Below are 20153 nucleotides of genomic sequence, written 5' to 3' on the forward strand. Positions count from 1 at the left end.
CCAAGACCTTTCCCTTATAAAGATAGCAAACAAGTACCTTGGATGTATGAATACCAAGTAACCTTTTTGAAGGAAGATGTCGATGAAGTGGGGCATTCAATGGGAAGTGTTATTCCTAAAAGTCTAGCTTACCCAAAGAAGGCTTGAACCATTCAAAGGGGATCGGCTAGCGTTGAACGAGCCCATAAAAGAGGAGGAAGCTATGGAGTTCTTAAAGTTTCTAAAGCACAACGAATATAGCATCGTGGAACAATTATATAGTGTACCAGCTGAGTTCAAAGGCACATAGAGAGACATTTCTGAAGGTATTAAATTAGACAATTATGCCAAAAGACATACCAGTCAATAAGATGGATCGAATGGTTAACAACATCTAAGCTGATAGTCTTATCTTGTTTTCTAATGATGAGATTCCATCCGGAGGAAGGGGTCAGGCCAAAGCATTACATATCACTACTCATTGCAAGGGGCGTGCTTTGTAAAATGCACTAATTGACAATGGTTTCGCCCTTAATGTAATGCCTTTGGTCACTCTTAAGAGGCTACCAATGGATACCACCCACATGAGAACGTGCCAAAGTATGGTTTGAACATTTGATGGAACAAATAGTGAAGTTCTCAGCAAAGTTGAAGTACTATTTACCATTGGGCCTACCACATACAACATAGAGTTCCTGGTGATGGACACTATACCTTCTTACAACTACCTTTTAGGGATGCCATGGATTCATCAAGCTGGGGCAGTACCATCAATACTACACCAGAAGGTCAAGTTTGTTATTGACGGGGCTCTTGTAATCATCAATGCTGAAGAAGACATAGTGACATGTGTGACCAGCGATGCCTCTTACATTGATACGAATGAGAAAGCTCTGAAGTGATCATTCCAATCGTTAGAGTTTCTTAATGTCACATTTTTTGTCGAAAGGGGGTAAAATTTCTAGACCTAGACTCTTAGAATATACCAAGATGGAAATCAAGCAAACTTTGGGGATAAGTGCAAAGATAGAAAGATGATTCGAGAGTTCCTTACAAGGAAGAATCAACCCCATTTTTCCTGTTGCCAAGCTATATCAATTTGGGCTTGGATATCAGCCTAGTTATCAACAGAGAAGGAAGGAAATTCAGAAATGCCAAGAAAGAAGAAGTGAAAAAATGACTGGGGAAGAAATTCAATGGGAACCAATGGTTTTTCCACCTCTTCACAATACATTCAAGTCTGGTGGTTATGTGTATAAAGGATAAGCAATGATGGCCTTACCTGATCTGGAGGAAGCTCTGAAAGACTTATGTATCAATGTTATAACAACGGATGACGCTGAGGATGTTGATAGATCTGGAATCCGTCCATTATTGGCGGGGTTCATCCTAAACAACTGGACTGCTGAAGAACTACATGTGTTTTTCAAATCTCTTTCAGAGTAATACTCAAACTTTCCTTATTTGCCTATACCCGGGGCAATAGGTGATATTTTGTAAGGGTTAATGAATTATTTTTATTTACATTTCAATAAAAGATGAAAATTTTCTTTCTGACAAACATTTCTTCCTTTAATTTATTTTTCTATCATATAATACATTTGTTTCTACATTCTATGTAGGATATTTTCCTCTCACACATATATTTTTCCACTCTTTTCCTTTCAGGTCCTTGGATATTAATGATATGGATGATGATGATTCTAACTCGAAGGTCGACTTTGAGCAGCTCAAGTGTCTCAGGGAAATCGATGAATGTAACATTGAATAAGGTGCAACTTACCTCCCGAGTTGTTAAGAATGGTGGAAAGAGAATACAAACAAATCTTGGCCCATGAAGAGAAAATTGAAATTTTAAATTTGGGCACTAAAGAATAAAAGAAGGAAATTAAAATTGGCATAACACTTTCGTCCAAAGCAAGGCAGGGCTTGATAGACTTACTTTAGGAGTACAAGAATGTGTTTACATGGTCGTACCAAGACATGTCTGGGCTAGACATGGATATGGTAGTCCATAAATTATCAATCAAGCCATAATGCAAACTTGTACTGTAAAAATTAAGGAGGATGAGGCCATAAATGCTTCTTTAGATGAAAGAACAAATCAAGAAACAATTTGATGTTGGCTTTCTACAAGTAACCAGGTAGCCGGAGTGGGTGGCTAACATAGTGTCGGTGCCAAAGAAGGATGGAAAAGTATGCATGTGTGTTGACTATCGAGACATCAACAAATCAAGTCCTAAAGACAACTTCCCATTTCCACACATAGATACTTTGGTAGATAATATAGTAGGAAATGTTTTCTTCTCATTCATGGATGGATTCTCAGGATACAACCAGATTAAGATGCATCTAAACGACATGGAGAAGAACACATTCGTCACAACGTGGGGAACATTTTGTTACAAGGTGATGCCCTTTTGGTTAAAGAATGTTGGGGCAACATACCAAAGAGCTATGGTAACCTTGTTTCATTACATGATGCATAAGAAGATTGAATTTTATATTGACGACATGATTGTCAAAGCATGAACTGCAGATGAACATATCGAGAACCTGAGGAAACTCTTTCAAAGATTGAAAAAGTTTCAATTGAAGCTTAACCCAAACAAATGCACCTTTGGAGTAACGTCTAGAAAGCTGTTGGGTTTCGTTTTTTGAAGTTGATATGGATAAAGTCAAAGCTATCCAGAATTTACCTCTCCCACGAACACAGAAAGAAGTTCGAGGTTTTTTGGGTAGACTAAATTACATTGCTAGGTTCATATCTTAGCTGGCGGATAAGTGCGATCTGATTTTTTAGTCTTCTTCGAAAGAATAATTCTGGGGTATGGGACGATGATTGCCAGCTTGTATTCGAGAAAATAAAGAATTATTTATCTCGCACTCTTATTCTAATCTCTCCCATCTCGGGCAAGCCATTGTTTCTATATCTGTCCATCTTTAAAAATTCGATGGGATATGTCTTGGAGCAACATGATGAGACTGGAAGAAAAGAAAGAGTCATTTACTACATTACCAAGAAGTTCACTAATTGCTAGGCCGTATATCTACCCATTGAAAAAGTTTGTTGTGTTTTAGTTTGGGCTACATAAAGACTCAGACAATACATGCTATACCACACCACTTGGTTGATTTCCAAGTTAGATCCACTAGAATTCATGATAGGTCCTCTCCGAAAGGTTAGCCCGATGGCAGATGCTACTATCTGAATTTGATATTGAGTACGTGACCCAAAAAGTAATCAAGGGCAGTGTCATATATGACTTATTAGCAAGCAGAACTTCTGAAAACTATGAACCATTGGACTTCAACTTTCCAAATGAAGATTTGATGGCCATGTATTTGGAAGAAGCAAATATTTCTGCATGTGACTCCTGGAAAATGCACTTCGGTGGTGCATCGAATGCATTAGGACATGGCATTGAGGATATCTTGATTTCTCCCAAAGGAAACCATTACATGTTCACTAGCAGATTAAACTTTGGTTGCACTAACAACATGGCAGAGTATGAAGCTTGTGTTTTGGGGATTCAAGCTGCTATTGGACAGAACATAAAGACTTTAAGTATGTATGGGGATTCTACCTTAGTCATCTATCAGCTCCAAGGATAATGGGAAACAAAAGATATCAAATTGATAGAGTACAGAAAGCTCATATTGGATCCACTTAAAAAGTTTGATGAAGGCACTTTTCATTACGTGCCCAGAGAGGAGAACCAGATGGAAAATGCTTTAACTACCTTAATAACAACATTCAAAGTTAGCGGGGAGTTTGACATTATGCCAATCGACATGTAGTCATACGAATATTCAGCTCACTGCTATCACTTCGAAGAAGTGAAAGATAAAAAAACCATGGTACCATGACATTCTGCAATACATAAAAATCAAAGTTATCCAGAAGAAGCTACTGAAAATGACAAAAAAACAATAGAAGAATGACAGTAGGATATTTATTTGATGGGGAAGTCATATACAAAAAAGTCATGATCAAGTCTTCTTAAGATGTGTAGATGCAGAAGAGGCAAAGATGATCTTGAAGGAAGTACATGACGGAGTATGTGGAACTCACGTAAATAGGCATATGATGGCAAGACAAGTCATGAGATGTAGGTAATTTTGGTCTACATTAGAGAGTGATTGCATCAATTATGCCAGAGAATGTCACAAATGCCAAATCTATGTAGATAAAATAAATGTCCCACCTAGCCCACTTCATATAATGACGGCTCCATAGCCTTTTTCTATGTAGGGTATGGATGTTATCGGACAAATCCATACAAAAGCTTCAAACGATCATCGATTTATCCTTGTGGAAATTGATTACTTTACCAAATGGGTGGAAACTGAATCATATGCTAGTGTCAGTCCACAATTTGTAAATTCTTGAAAAATGAGATCATATGTCAGTATAGTTTACCAGAAAGGATCATTCCGATAATGCAACCAATTTAAACAAAAGAATGATGGATATTGCATGTGAATAATTCAACATAAAGCATCACAACTCTACTGCTTATCGACCAAAGATGAATGGAGCAGTAGAGGCAGCAAATAAAAATATTAAGAAAATAGTAGAGAAAATGAATGAGGCGTACAAAGACTGTCACGAAAAGTTACCTTTTGCTTTGTTTTCTTATCGAAATTCGGTGCGGACTTCAATTTGGGCAACCCCATTTTCATTAGCATATGGGATGGAGGTTGTGTTGTCCATTGAGGTGGATATCCCATCACTTCGAGTTATGTCAGAAGTAAAGCTAGATGATACAGAATGGGCGCAAACTCGTTATGGTCAACTGAACCTAATAGAGGAAAAAAGGTTGAAAGTCATTCACCATGGTCGACTCTACCAAAAACGAATGATTCGAGCACACGACAAGAAAGTGTGGCCAAGAATATTTCATGAAGGAGATCTTGTATTGAAAAAGATTTGGCTAAATCAAAAAGACTTCAGAGGAAAGTGGATGTCGAAATGGGAGGGGCCTTGCATCGTAAAAAAGGCTTTCTCTGGAAGAGCACTAATCTTGATTGAAATGGACGGGCCCGAACTACCCAATCCCATTAACTCTAATGCGGTCAAAAGATATTTTGCAGGGTGAAAACCGAAGGGCCACCTTAAGTCGAAGATTCTTGAAAAAAAAGAAAAATGTTTAGAGTGAAAACCCAAAAGGGTGCTCTAAATTGAAAAAATAGAAAAAGAAAATAAAAGTCGGGTCCAAAATGAAAACCCGCAAAGGGCATCTTGAAACCAAGGGCAGATCCAAGTTGAAAACCCGAAAGGGCGGCTTAGGTAACAATCCATGACTTGCGCACGGTGAGGTCTCGGATCAAAGAAAAAACATCACGACACCCAAGTCTTCAGAGACTTAATAATTTGGGAGGGACTTTACAGTCTTCCAAATGTTCTCACAATCTTCGAAGTCCACTCGACAAAAACTACACTCAAAGTCATGTAAAGCGTGCCAATTCAAAGGCATCCACATTATTGAGATCCGAGGAACCTATTTGTCCTTTTGAATATATTCTCTTTTCAGAATATTTTTCATGTATATTTTTTATTCTTCATAAATAAATATGGCCCTTTGTATGAGATAGATCAATTTCTTAGCATCTTGTATTGAATTTAAATAAAATGATTTATATACTTTGAAAAGATCGTTGCATATTATTGCACAAAGATTTCCTGAAAATATAGGTGTTTGGAAGCTGATAGGGGTTCTTGAATAGTGCTCGAGAAATGGCACAAATACTAGTTTGAAATACACTAAGAGGCAGACAAGACGTTGATTACAAATCAAAATCAACAGAAGAAAATCAAACTTCCCCATTGAAACAAAATCCCGAAGATGATATCATACCAAAACCCTTTGAGGATCAGATAATCCAAAATCAAGAATCAAAATATCAAGATTGGCAAGAATCAAGAAATGTCAGAAAATCAAGATTGATAACAAGAGATTGAGATTTCTCTCTAAAATCCAAAAATAGCATATTTTGCATATGCATTTTAGGCATACATAAGAACATTGCATCCATAGCATTGCACACATAGGTATAATTTTGTGGATTGCAGTCAGAGTCAATTTCAACTTCACAAGGAATGATATTGAACTCGAAAATGACAAAGCTTATCAAAGTTGGATTTCAACTTCACAACGAAGGACATCCAACTCATAAGAACATTCTATCTAGACAACGAAGGAGTCACCCATGATTTCAACTTCACAGCGAAGGATATTGTGTCCAAGAGAATGACTCAGTTTCACGGTAAAGGAGTAATCTACAACATAGTTCAAAAGAACTACTTCTCAACTAAGGTCGTCTAATCAAATTTCAACTTCATGATGAAGGACTTTAGATTAGAAGAGGACCCATGATTAACTACGGTTTATATCTTAACTTAATGGCGAGGAATTACCACCTCACCCAGGCATCGAGCTAGATTTCAACTTCACAACGAAGGATATCATGCTCGAGACATTCAAGATTGGCTCGACTTCACGACGAAAAGGTCAACCACGATTTCAACTTCATAACGAAGGATATCGTGTTCAAAGACATTTCAAAATTAACTCAACTTCACGACAAATGAGTTATATGTAATTCAAGTTAATAGCACGGAAGCTATTTCTAACTAAAATCTTCCAGTCAAATTTCAACTCCACAATAGAGGATATCAAACTAAAAAACCCCTTTATACCGAACGAAAATTTGTGTCATTTTATCTTTGTCCTATTTTTGTTATACAATAAATGGACAAAGATGGGCAGCTATAACCACTCATTTTCGTCCAAGACTTTATGATTTTTTGTTTTTATATTTATAATATATAATATATAGTTTTGTCAAACATATAATATATAGTTTTTGAAAATATATAGTATAGTTTTTAAAAAAAAACATATTGTTATATAGTTTTGAAAACATAAAATATATATAGTTTTTAAAAAATATATGTAATATATATATATATTTTTTGAAAACATACTATATGATTTTGAAAATGTAATATATTATATAGTATTTAATATATATATATATATATATATTAAGCTTATTATTGTTTTTCATTTTTAGGGTCTAAAGAGTCAAAATCTAGTCCAGAAACGGGGTCCAACTAAAGCGAGTCTGACCCAGTAAGCCCGGTGTAAGGCCTAAGCTCACCTGCCTGACCCAAAAGGGGCTAAGGTTTCGCGTCAAACAAGGACGCCACACGTGGAGATAAAATAGCGAGCGTGGAGGCCACGTGCCATTTGGTTTCTAGAGTCTACCGGAATTTTCAACCCCTGAAACTGCAAAACTACGAAATCGAAGCAAAATCTGAACAGCAACGACATGCCGAGAGAATCGACCACGCCCAAATCCCGGCGAAGTCAGGATTACAACACCCGATCCAAGGAAACGACTCATTTCCAGAGGCTATAAAAGGGCACCGGTGGAGCATTGTAAGACAAGGAGCCAACAGTGAAAACCACAGTAGAAATCAAGTAAATTGTAGCCACAAAACAACCAAATAACATTCGGCCAAGAGAAACCAAAAGCAACCACTCAGCAAAACACAAAAAAAACAAGCAAATAGCATTTGAAATAGCAAAAATATATCCCAAGGTGGCGGGGCTAACATCGATTTAGGCTCTGATAAGGCAATAATCGCTGGGAAAGCTCACTGGAAAAGGTAAAGTCGAAACATTTTTATATATATACTCCGTTTGGAGCTTATTTTGGGTATTTGGGCTTCGATTTTGGGTTCGAAGTGTGGAGAGGAAGCTTTTGAGGTAGGCTTTAGGTTTTCTGGCCACCGGAGCGGCGGTCCGAGCTACGGGTGGTCACCGGTGGGTGGCCGACTTTTGGTTGATTAAGGGAAAGGTTGAGAAGGTTTGAAAAAGGTTGGGAGAATTTTTTTTCAAAATAAGTTAAAATGATTTTTTTGGGATTTTTGGGCTATTTATAGGGAGGGCCTTAGTGCAATTACCAAAATAGTTTAATTATTTCTGCAGTCCTTATACTTTTGATGCTAATTTATTTTAGTCACCTGTTGTAAATTCACCCATGAATTTTGAATTAATTCAATTTAATCCCTATTTATATTTCTTTATATTTAGCAATTTGACCCTTAACTTCTTATTTTCTTCTTGCAACTTTTAATTAATTTCAATTTGATCATTGATTTTTAATTCTTTTCAATATGGTCCTTTTTATTTAAATTTTCTTTTAATTATTTTATTTATTTATTTATTATTTATTTATTTTAATTTTTTTATTTCACATCAGTTTGATTTATTTTTAGGTCAATTTCAAAATTCTTTAAAGGTAAGTAATTCGGATCGAGCTTTCAAATTTTAATTTAACTTTTAATTTTCGCAATTAAAACAACCGGAAAATTAAATTGATACCAAAAGGGCAGTACAAAGGTACTAATCATTCATTGGCTGTAACTGACTCCCAAATCCGATTAATTTTTGGTAAAACGCAGATCAAGTAAATGGTAAGATAAGGTGTTCGATCAACCTAGTTTCAAATGATCGGTGGTGGCTTTAACATATTAAATTTAAGTCAAAACCCTATTCCAGGCACTCCCAAGGGACGGTTACGACACAGGAAATGAACTAGGAATCTCAGTTGTACATTTTTCACAGCCAAAAAGTCATTTTAATTACAAGAGGCTTGACAGTGCTAGCCTTTACCACTGTACCCCTCACAGATACCAGTTTGTCTGCATATATAATCACTATCGTTTACAAAACAATAACTAGATGAGTACAACTATAAGTTGAAATCGAAAGGTACCACTATATGCTGCCTTTAAGTTCTTCAAAACAATCATGGATTCAGGGTAGTTGTGCAGACGGATATTAATCTTCGTTCCTTCCTCCAAGTAGAAATCCGGATTGTTTAATAAAACCTGCTCCCAACATATTTCCTCTGTTAAACCAAATTTAAATAAATTTTAAACTTATTTCTTTCTTGCATTTGTTCATACCTGGTGAATAGCAGCACTCATGGTGGAAAGAGCTATTTTAGGTTTATCTTCCAATTTTGCGTAGAATTCTTCAATATCACATGAATTTCGAAATTGTTGGTAATCAAGAGACAAATAAACGGAACCACAATCATCCTTTACGTGTTCATGATAAAACTGCCAAGCTTGTAGCTATAAATTGGCGTTGCAGGTACTCATTAATAGGATTTAGAATTTAAAATATTAAGAAAAAAAACTTAGCAGCTGTAAAATTGCCAATATGAGGTAATAAAACCAAGAATTTAGTAATAACTAAAGCAAATTCCTAACTAAATCGTCCTTTTATATGCATAATTCACCTGATTGAGCACATCAAAAACAGATTACGTATCGCTCTCAAGCATTTGACCACCAAAATGAAGTCCACGAGAAAAATAAATAAAATGTCCCCAAATTCGCGATGAAAATAAAAGAGGGAGAAAAGTAAACCTGATGGGCAAGATTTTTCCCTGGAGGAACAGAGAAGGAACGAATGAGCTCAACGATCAGCTTTTCTTCCTCCTTAGAGTACTCGTTATGCGTAAAATAAATGGGAACAATTGAGCCAATGTTGCTTGCGTTGATCGAACCAAACTTTTCAATTGAGATCTCTCCGTGTCCGTGGGATCTGAACAACTCGACGGAAGTAATATTAATTTTGGATATGAGTGTTCGTCTAAATTTTATCGTAATCCACAACTTTTTGGCGGGAAAGGTTCGGGAGAGGGAAAACCGAACACGATTTATAAAAAAAAAGTAGCTGAGGCCCTTGTACTTGTCCACAATGTCTCCATTGATATATTTTTTAAAATTTTTTAAACTCAAAATATAAAATTATTTAAAAACTTAAATATAATAATACCAAAAATAAAAATTAAATTATTCAAAAATTTAAAATATATATTATTACTTTTTTACCTTAAATTTAACTTGACTTTTATTTATATAAATTTAAATTCGTTCTTCCTACACAAATTTATATTTACATCTAATTATCGTAAATTTTAAGTGTCTTTTTAAATTATATTTCACTAAGTTTTTAGAAAAATGAATAAATAAATAAATCTTATAAAATCTTTTAAACTAAAATTTTAAAATTATGATATTAAAATTTATTTATAAATTATCATAAAACTATAAAATTAAAAATTAGTTATCCAATTACGAGGAACATTCTTAGTACATATAACATGATATAGGAAAGTAAACTTCACCTAGACTTGATCTTATGAAAAATTGAGAATACCAGCTTATCCCGTCAATTTCTATTAGATACAACTCTATAAAGCCAAGTAGATATGAACTTTACGTGTTCGAGGTTTTTTATGTTACTCCAATATTTACTTTTGAAAAAATAAAAAAATAACATACATGACTCAACAAAATAAAAATAAAATAAAATTCAAATTAGAATTTAGAAGAGAATTCTAATATGAATTTTATTTTATTTTTATTTTTAAAAAATAAATAATATATATATATATATATTTATTTAATATTTTTAGTAATATAATTTTTATTTTTGGTATTATTATATTTAAGTTTTTAATATTTTATATTTTAAACTTAAAATATTTTTATTTTTAAAAAATTCAAATAAACCCTTAAATTTTAAAAAAATAATTTGGCCCTCGAACTTGAAAAAACTAATTTAGTCCATCAGTCATGTTATCAGTCATCATGGACTGTCACGTCAGCACTGTGGATCACCGCATCATCACCGTGAAGTACCACATCAGCATCGTAGCGGTCAACGAAAGAAACCATTGGTCAAAGGGTCACATTGGATTCTTTTTATAAGTTTGAGTGTGTCGCACCCTAATTTAGGGGCTAAATTTTAGTAAATATAAATTATCGAATTAAAGTTGTATCCCATAAGAAATTTAGAATTAAATTGTAAAATTTAAAAGCTGACAGACCATTTTATGAAGTGCAGGAAATTCAGGTGCTTAAACCCAAATTTTACCAATTTTCATTACACATGAAAAATAAACCCCCTTTCTAGTGAAATCCCAAAACCGAAAAATCCCTAAATTTCATTCAAAATCCCTAAAAACTTCTTTTCCCCTACTCGATCAAAGCCTTGCCAGGCCCCAAAACTCTCACCGTCCAGCCACCGTCTGACTCACTCCTACCCCCGACCGACTCGTCCTTGACTGTCGACCAAAACCCCAATGGTCTCTCGCTGTGAAACGTCTTCTTTCGCTGTGTATCATCGTCGAAACCATCTCCCGCCGCCGTATGTTTTTGCCTCGATTCTGGCCAATCTGGTGATCGCATTGCCTCACCGCCTGCGTCGTTAGCATTGTCATCCTCGGGCGCACGTGACCCAACCCGTGGGTCGAAACATTGTCGTCGTTTGTCATCGTCGGTATGGGTAAGGGTTCAATCATTTGTTTAGTTTAATTTTGTGTGATTGAGGCTGATGTTTGAGTTGATTTTAGCTTTTAATGATGTGTTAATGCTCCAGGAAGAGTCGGTTGATCGCCCCGACCTCTACCGCTGTCGCACACATCGCCACGCGCCATCACCCGCGCGTGGGGCTTGTTTTGCTCTAGGGAAATTTCCAAAACTGGGTATGACTCGACCCCACCCGCCTGCCCGACCTAATCGCTGAGTCAACTCGGTTGAGTCTACTTGTTGACTTTGACCGAGTCAACCCGTTGACCGTTGACTTTGACTGCTCATACCGTTGACCATTGACTTTGACCAAAAAGTTAACTTTTTCGAAAAATTTCTATTTTATGTTTTTTGACGTCCTGAGTCCCAATCCGAAGTTCGTTTTTCTAAATTCCCACCCGGTAAGCTATTTTTCGATGTTTTATCTTCGGATTCAAATTAGTTTCTCAATTAAGTTCAGTTTCTGACCTAAATTTGGTTGCTTTGTATCCGAGGAATTATTGGTCATTGAATTAAAGTTCGAGGGCGATCAAATGGGTTTTAAATGTTCGATCGATATGGCACAAAAACTGAGGTAATACTCTACTACCTTTTGTATGTTTTTTTGGAACTCATTGATAGATGGTAATTGCATGAATATAAATGATTTGTCCATTAGATGTAATTAATTATCATTGGACTTAGACGTAAATTGGATTAAGGACAGAAAACGGTATAAGACTTAGACGGCTCGGTAAAGAGAAATTAGAAGATCAATCGGAAATAATTATAAGTTCAGTGATTCAATAATAAATGAATTGGTTTCAAGATCTGTAAATTTTGATAAATTACTTTATACGTTAAATATCGGGATTATTTGGATAAGAAATTACTAAAAATAGACCTATGGGATAAAATTATGAGAATGCCCTTGTGTTGTATAAGACCAAAACTTCCTCAGATGGTGAAAGATAACCCAGAAAAGGCATACTTACCAGTTATCAGAAATAGTGCATATGTTTGATTTGAAATGAATTACCCCAAATGTCCTCGAGCTTCGTAATTACTATAATAACCTCTATTGATTAAAGAAACAAAATACCCTAAACGTTAAAAGAATTAGAAAACATTCAAGCCTGATTAATCATAAGTATGCCACTGCCTGAATTGAGTGGAATGATGATGATACGCTTAAAGAGTAAAAAGCACAATGGATGGCTATGATAAGGGAGATTACCTAAGAACTTATGTTTTGATCCAGTTGAACTTTGGAATCATTGAATTAAATTTCTGATTTATATTGGATTTATAGAATTGTCCCTGAAGTGTAATGACCTAAAGTATCTCCAAGTTATAGAATAATTAAATACCCTTAAGCACTGAAATGATTAAATCAACCTAGAATACCAAAATGACTTTATTTTATGACCAAATTGAACTGAACGGAAGTACCATATGTATCCGAATTTCAAAAAATGTTTGAATTATTCTGGAAAACTCTAAATTGACCAGGATAGACATGATTACTAAATGAACTAAGTAACTTGAATGATTGAGGGTTAAGTAAATGATTTGGATAAGTCTGGAAATACTGATGAGCTTACATGATGTACTATCCCTATGGGTTGAACCAAGAATTAAAGTACGTCGAGAATTCCTGATATTGTTGTAATGTGGAAATGAAATAAAGATCATTGGAATATCTGTTCATCCCCTTAAGATATATTCAGCGATGATTCTGAAGGTGATCTATGGATAAGAATTGTTGGTAATAAAGAGTGAATACCCTGAAAGGGCAACAAATTGATCGGTTGACATGCCTTAGTTATGGGAGTTGTTCAGCTCGAGTTATTTTGATAATCCGATAGATCGACACAGATTGTAAATGTCCTAAATTTTCGTTTCTCCCTTATCAACTCAAATCACTCCGGTTATATCTGAACACACAAGTAACTCAGATGAAAAAGATCCTGAATACCTCATTTGGTTCAATTGGACTTAAAATCCTGTTAATTTAATGCATAATCCTGAATACCCCTGATTATTTGAATAATGGAATCACTCTCCGTAAATCTGAATCTAGAATTATTCTGTATAAAGGTTCCTAAATACCTTCTTGATGCTAATTGTCTAATTAGATCCATTAGTAATCGATCCCTTTCAATAGGACCTCGTTCCTGGAATCCGATCAAATTACATCAGTTTCATGTTTTCCATTACTAATAACTACCAAGTGCCTCTGAAAAATACTTGGATCATCTAGTGTGTTCCCCACGTACTACATGATTGCTTTATATGTTTTGAAATATGTTTCACTGGAATTATTAATTTACTGGATTATGACCCATGGCTACATGGTATGTGTTTTCTGATTATGGTTTTCACTAAAAAAATATGATTGTTCTTGATTTATGGAATTATGGAATTTACTGGTTTATGAACTACGATTTTCTATTTTCACTGGGTATACTTGAACTGTTTTATTGGGACATTATCTGGGTAGATTGAAGGTTCAACTCTGATCAAACTGGTAAATCCTTACGAACCTAAGGTGGTCCTTGGGTAGGCTCTCAGGCCCCAAGGAACTCCCTTGGGTTAATAATGGGACTACATATGGTGTATAGGTGGAAATCAGTTATATGATTTATTTCATTGTTACATTCTGAGATTTTACTGGATCACGATCCATATATTATGATTTACGGTTAAAACTGATTTCTACTGGAATTTATATAGGTAGAATTATGGAGTATGGAGGTTCAACCCTAATCTAGATGGTAAATCCTTACGGACCTAAGGCGAACCTTGGGTAGGCTCTCGGGCCCCATAGTATTCCCTTAGCTTGGCTCCCTTTGCTGTGTGCTTAGGGTAAGCCCTTATGGATGCAGTTCTGGGAAATTGCATAACGATGCTTGGTTGGAGGGTTCCACTATGGTTTTGAAAATATGTTGTAAACAATTACTACTTTAAAAGATTTATATATTTTCACTGGTATTGGTTGGAACACACTAGACATCCTATTTGATCTCTTGAAAACTTGATACTATGAATGTTTCCTATGAAATGAAATCTACATGCCTGTTACTCGAAGAAATATCGGTGGTACTACAGATCATTCTGGAAACCTGTATAAGTTTGAGTCAATAAGGAAATTTTATGGCTTTCCATTTGTCTGCATATCCTGTAGCATCAACTGGTAGTATTGTATTACTGAGCTTTCTAAAGCTCACTCTTTGACTTACTATTTCAGGTTAAAAGTATCAAACATGTGCAGCTATCGACATCAGTAAGCGAGTTCCTTCGGCGTTGCTTGTGGAGTACGGTGCATGTGATTAGGGGGCATGTAGGTTATATTTTATTTTATATACGAGTCTGAAAATCTATTTTATTTCTAAATACTAGTAAATTTTACTTTTGTATTTATAAATTGATTTTATGATTTTACATGTTTTAACAAAAAATTTAATTTTTCCAAGATTTTTACGGTAGGTCGCTCCGGTGGCCCTAATGTGACACCCCGGATCGAGCCACCCGCATCGGTCTGAGGGGGTTATAGAGTGCCACATTGAGTGAAAAAATATCAAGGGTCGTGTTAGTTTTTTTTTTTGGACAAGTACAAGGACCTCATGTACCCTTTTACCTATTAAAAATTGGTTAAGTTGCTTCATCATTTTTGTTTCGATTTTATATAAATTTGATCAATCAAAATTTTAAAAAATACATTTTAGGTAATTGTATTATCAATTTATTATAATTCGATTATTGAGTCCTTAAATCTCGTTATCTTAATAACAAATATTTGACTTGATAGCTATTTATCTTTTGTTAATTACATTTTATATAATTATATTATAATTCCTTCCCCTTTTTACCTTTTGTTTCATTTGCTCTTTAAACAAAAAAAATTCCTCACAAGCATAAATCTTATTTATTAGCTTCTTGTCACCATTGCTGTCGCTCCAACTATTTTCCGATCGAATGTCATCATCGATAAACTCTTTTTTCTCTTTCCTCTTTCATAATTTTGTTTTTTAAACTTGAATAAAAAAAAAACCTTACACCACCATTGTCACCATGAGTGTTCTTTTTTTTTTAATGGAAATATTCATTTAGATCCCAATTGCATCGTGAATTATAGCAGATTTGATACAATCAGGTTCATCATAAACGAACCAATATGGATTAGGTCTCAATAGAGCTCATTGCGTTAAAAGGTACGCCATTCTATTTGCCTCTCAGTTTACGTAATATTCCTTGAGATCCTTGTTGTTTGAGATAGTTCGTTAAGCCTCATTAAGCAGCAATTCGATGGTTGAAATGTCCTTATGGCTGTTCGTAAGTCTAGTCACAATGGAAATGGCATCACCTTCAATGGTTCCATTTTGCCAACCATTTTCAATTGCAAATTGAATTCCATGACTGAAGGCAGAGGCTTCAGTCGATTCAGTTGAGAAGGGGGGGATTCGTTTGCAAAGACCACCAACCACTAACCCATTGTGATCTCTTGCGACAATGCATATAGTTGATGAGCCTCTGGAAGCACAGAAGGCTTCATTGACATTAATCTTAATGAAGTTATGTTAAGGCTCCATCGCCATCGTGCTTTTTATTCGACCAATGATGTGCCAAACTGCTACTTCACCTCCTCTTTCAACTTTTCTAATTAGTTTTCCAAACAAACTACATAAAACCACAAAACAAACAAGGTCTTCTAACTGTTTCCTTTATCGATCTCAACATTCTATCGTCAGATCACATATTAAGATAAGCTTTTCTTCGATGTTTTTCTCCTTCTCATCATTAAGATTAGTTGTTCAACCATTAGAATGTCGGGAATAAAAAAATATGATTTTTTTTCCTTTTTCTTCTTTCATTTATTAATTTTTTTCATCTCTTTAAATCTATGTTTGATTAATGGTTATGTTTAGTTTGTACAATGAAGATCGATGCTACTTGAAGTTGTTAGTGGTTGTGTGCAGTAATAGTGATTATTGCTTGGGGTTAAGGTTGAATTTCAATTTTTTCATGAATGTGGGTTATTAAGGTTATGGACATCAAGAAATGGATATAATGATATGTTTGATCTTAGGAGAAGGTCTATTGGTGTCTTTATGGTGCTCTGTACCCAACTGTGATAATCCAATCTAAAACTAGAGCATCACATTAGTCATCAAAATGACCCATGATGAAATCCAAATTAAATAATATCAAATTCAAACAATCTTAAATTAATGCACAGTAGAAACATATGCAAAGTTCATTAAAATGTGACTATTTTATGTTCATAACAAATAAATATAAGTTTCATAAAGTTAGTGTAACAATCTGAATTTTTAAGTCACTATTTAAACGTTAAGTCAATATTCAATTGAATAGATTAACCGTCTTATTGAGGTCTCATGGGTTGAATTTGGGTTTAATTAGAGGATAAATTGTCTTTTGGATATAAAAAAATATTTAAACTTGAGATAAAATGAGGAGGACTTAGAGTGCAATTTACTCATTGGACAAATTTATGGCAGACACTAGGAGATATCATGTTGATTTGGTGTAGCCTCTTTCTTTAAGAAATAAGGTAGATCATTTTTTTCTTTCTCTTCCCCCTGCTCTACCACAACTCCGTCTTTATCTTCATATCTCTTTCTCTACCAAAATAATAAGCTAGAGCAAGTTAAAGGTCCCATCTTTCTCAGATCCTTTTTAATCTAAATTCATCAAGATAGGAGGCGTGATCTTCAAAATAAGCTCAGTATCTTCTTCAATTGTGTTCTTAAGCTCATGAAGATATTAGGAGGGTTTAAGCTCCTATAACTTCCTTCAATGATTTCTAAATGATTTTCCTGAAATATAGTTGTTGTTAAGCAAATTGTCGATGTTAGAATAATTTTAAAGGCTTGGATTATTGGAAGAGTTATATAAGACCCCTAAGGGGAAGGGTAAGGAGGATTTAGTTCTAGGATGAGACGGAGAGATTTCGGGTTGCTTGAAAGTAGGTTACACCTTATAATTGTTCCCTACAACTTATATGTCATTTATATTTCATTTGGTTGTTTGTATGAGGTGGTAAAGCATGTTAGGGGTGACTTGAATGTTTTGGATTCATGTCATGCATTTAGATGATAAATTTGTGTAAAAATAATGTTAAATGACCCCTAATGACTTTCACGAGCTTTAAGAATCATCTTAAGGCTAATGTTAGTGTTTGGAATGAATTTGGTGGGGGTGATTTTTTAGTGACATATGATATCTCAAGGTTTGAGTATCGATACCAGATAAATTGATATCTATTCAGATTTGATATTCAAAGAAATCAACCGAAATTATTGTCAAGATGGGGTGAATTGGTTTTTTGAAAATTTTGGGAATTAAGGACAAAATATAAGAAAAATTGCACAATGATATATATTGGATAAAGAAAGTTAAAAATAAAACCTCCAAAAGGTAGGTGTTTACAAATTAAGCTCACAAAAATACTATATGTAAAACAAAAAAGGAAAAAAAAGATTGAAAAGGTTTTTCTCTTGATGTGGATTGCTTTGGATAGGTATTGTAACCTTCTTCAAGTGTCCTCAACTTGATTTTATATCTTGGAATGAGTTACTAGCCATTGGGGATGTTTTGAAGTCGTTGGAAGCCTTAATTTTGAGCATTAAATGCTCATATGCAACTTTGGTATCGATATCGAGGAGTTGGTATCGAGACTGAGCATGAAAACATTCAAAATTATAGTCGTTGAAGCCTCAATATCGATATTATTTGAAGCAGTATCGATACTAACCTTCCATTATCGATACCACACCATGGTACTGATACCAGAAAAGCCTTACGGAATTTTGGTTTCAAGACTGGAAATAATTTTTAGCTAATTTGAAGTTTTTTGAGCTTTAAAACAATATTTAAAATAAACATATTTTTCAAATTACTTTGGACTTTGAATTATTTTTGAATCATTTGAGCAAATTCAATTAAGTCCAAAAACATTTTGCCCTTATTTGTTATATCAAAATATAGGTTCAACAATATCGAAATTGACTTTTGTAGGGAAAAATCTAGGTATTTGCAATGGGGGTATCGATAGTTTATTCATAGGGTATGGATATATTCGTTTGGTATCAAGGCTAATATCGGTATTGATATTATGGGGATCGATACTAACGAGTTGGTATCGATACCATATATCAATATCGATATCATTAATGAATCTTGGTCAATAGACGTTCAATTGTTGAATAAGGTTTGAGGTTTAGGAGTCTAATGACGATAGTGATCGATTAATAAGCTTAAAAGTAGAAACTTGTTAATGAAACTTGATAATATATAAAGAATAATAATATTTGAATCGTAAGCATAAGATCATTATGATGAGAGATTTCATGAAACTTTTATCTTTATTTGACACTCGACAAACAAGGAGGACACCCAAATTACGTACGTAGAACGATCGTCTCTTATATTGGTGGGTTACCCAAATATCCCAAGAGTAGAGCTTTGGCAGTTAAAGTTTGCTAGTCAGATGTTAATTTAACGCTCTTATGACCTAGACTTATTCGTATACTTTAGAAAAGTAGATTAATCATATGTACATTCTTGATACATGTGTGATCCAAGTCTCACTTGAGGTACTTGCCCAACGAGGGATAGTTGGATGTACTTTACTAATGTGAGAGTGACTCGAATCACATCCAAAGTATATATGTTAGTAAGGTATAGGAGTGTGAGCATCATATGTTACAATGACTCCAAACTATATTGTGATGTCTGCTTGTGTGTTTATGGATGTGTCTTCGAGCTACGTGACACTGATTCGCATCCTTGCTGATTATATGTGTTGTGGTTATGTACTAAGTAGTTGGTATTGTTTCTCCAAGTATACTTGTTGGCATGCTTATGTTATGAATGCATGAAGTATAATAGAGTTATTTGTGTGACACTAAACTCGTTAGTTCAACGTCCGAAATATATTTTTGTTCATTTGTACCCAAGAGCAATTCGAGGAGTACCATTGCCGAGCTAGATTTCTAGCTGTTGATCTTGTAGAATACATCTCCAATTTATGTGAATATATCATGGACCTTATGTTGTATTCCAATCATAACTCTATTTTGTAAACTTATAATTAATATTCGGCTTAGATTATTTTGGAGCTATTTTGTAAGTTTAAATTATACTTTTTTTTTTAATTTTAATGGTTATGCCTGATAAAATAATTTCAAAAAGGTATGATAAATCACTTTGATGGTTTTGTGTAGGGATGAGCATGAGACCCGAATCCAACAGGTTTCGACCCGACCCGATTGGGACATGTTTTTTTAAAAAAAATTGGGTTCGGGCCGGGTCGGGTTTTTTAATGTGATGTTCGGGTTGGGTCGGGTTCGGGTTTAGAGTGAAAAATATCCTACTTGACCCGAAAAATTATAATTTTACCTTATATATTTTGGAATAATTACAGTAATACCTCTCTATATATTTTTTTTTCAATTAAGTCACTGGTTTTATTGAATAAAAATAATATTTTTTATTATTTCAGGTCGGGTCAAGTCTCGGGTGGAGGATTCCTTGTTTTGGGTCGGGTGGACCAAAAACCCGACCCATGTCCATCCCTAGTTTTGTGTAACACTCGAATTCATTAGATTTTAATCAAGTCAGATTAGAAATATATAGTTAGGCATGAATAAACATACAAAAACCAAGCCAAAATAACTATTTTTGGGGTCGTGGAACGACAAACTCAAAACTTGTAGAATCATAAATCACTCTAATTTATAATGTCCATCATCCATTAAACGTGGAATGA

At 34.5% G+C, this 20153-nt stretch overlaps 1 long non-coding RNA gene across 1 annotated transcript; it reads right to left on the reverse strand.

Moving 5' to 3' along the window:
- Positions 1-8623: 8623 nt before the first annotated feature.
- LOC120135568 lies at positions 8624-9511 on the reverse strand. Its single transcript, XR_005517271.1, has 3 exons — positions 8963-9511; positions 8770-8884; positions 8624-8695 (listed from the first exon to the last, which is right to left on the reverse strand). It is a non-coding gene; the product is annotated as an uncharacterized LOC120135568 (long non-coding RNA).
- Between the last annotated feature and the right edge of the window lie 10642 nt (positions 9512-20153).

Source organism: Hibiscus syriacus, unplaced genomic scaffold (assembly GCF_006381635.1).
Source record: "Hibiscus syriacus cultivar Baekdansim isolate YM2019G1 unplaced genomic scaffold, ASM638163v2 tig00110610_pilon, whole genome shotgun sequence".
In the NCBI taxonomy this organism is placed as follows: domain Eukaryota; kingdom Viridiplantae; phylum Streptophyta; class Magnoliopsida; order Malvales; family Malvaceae; genus Hibiscus; species Hibiscus syriacus.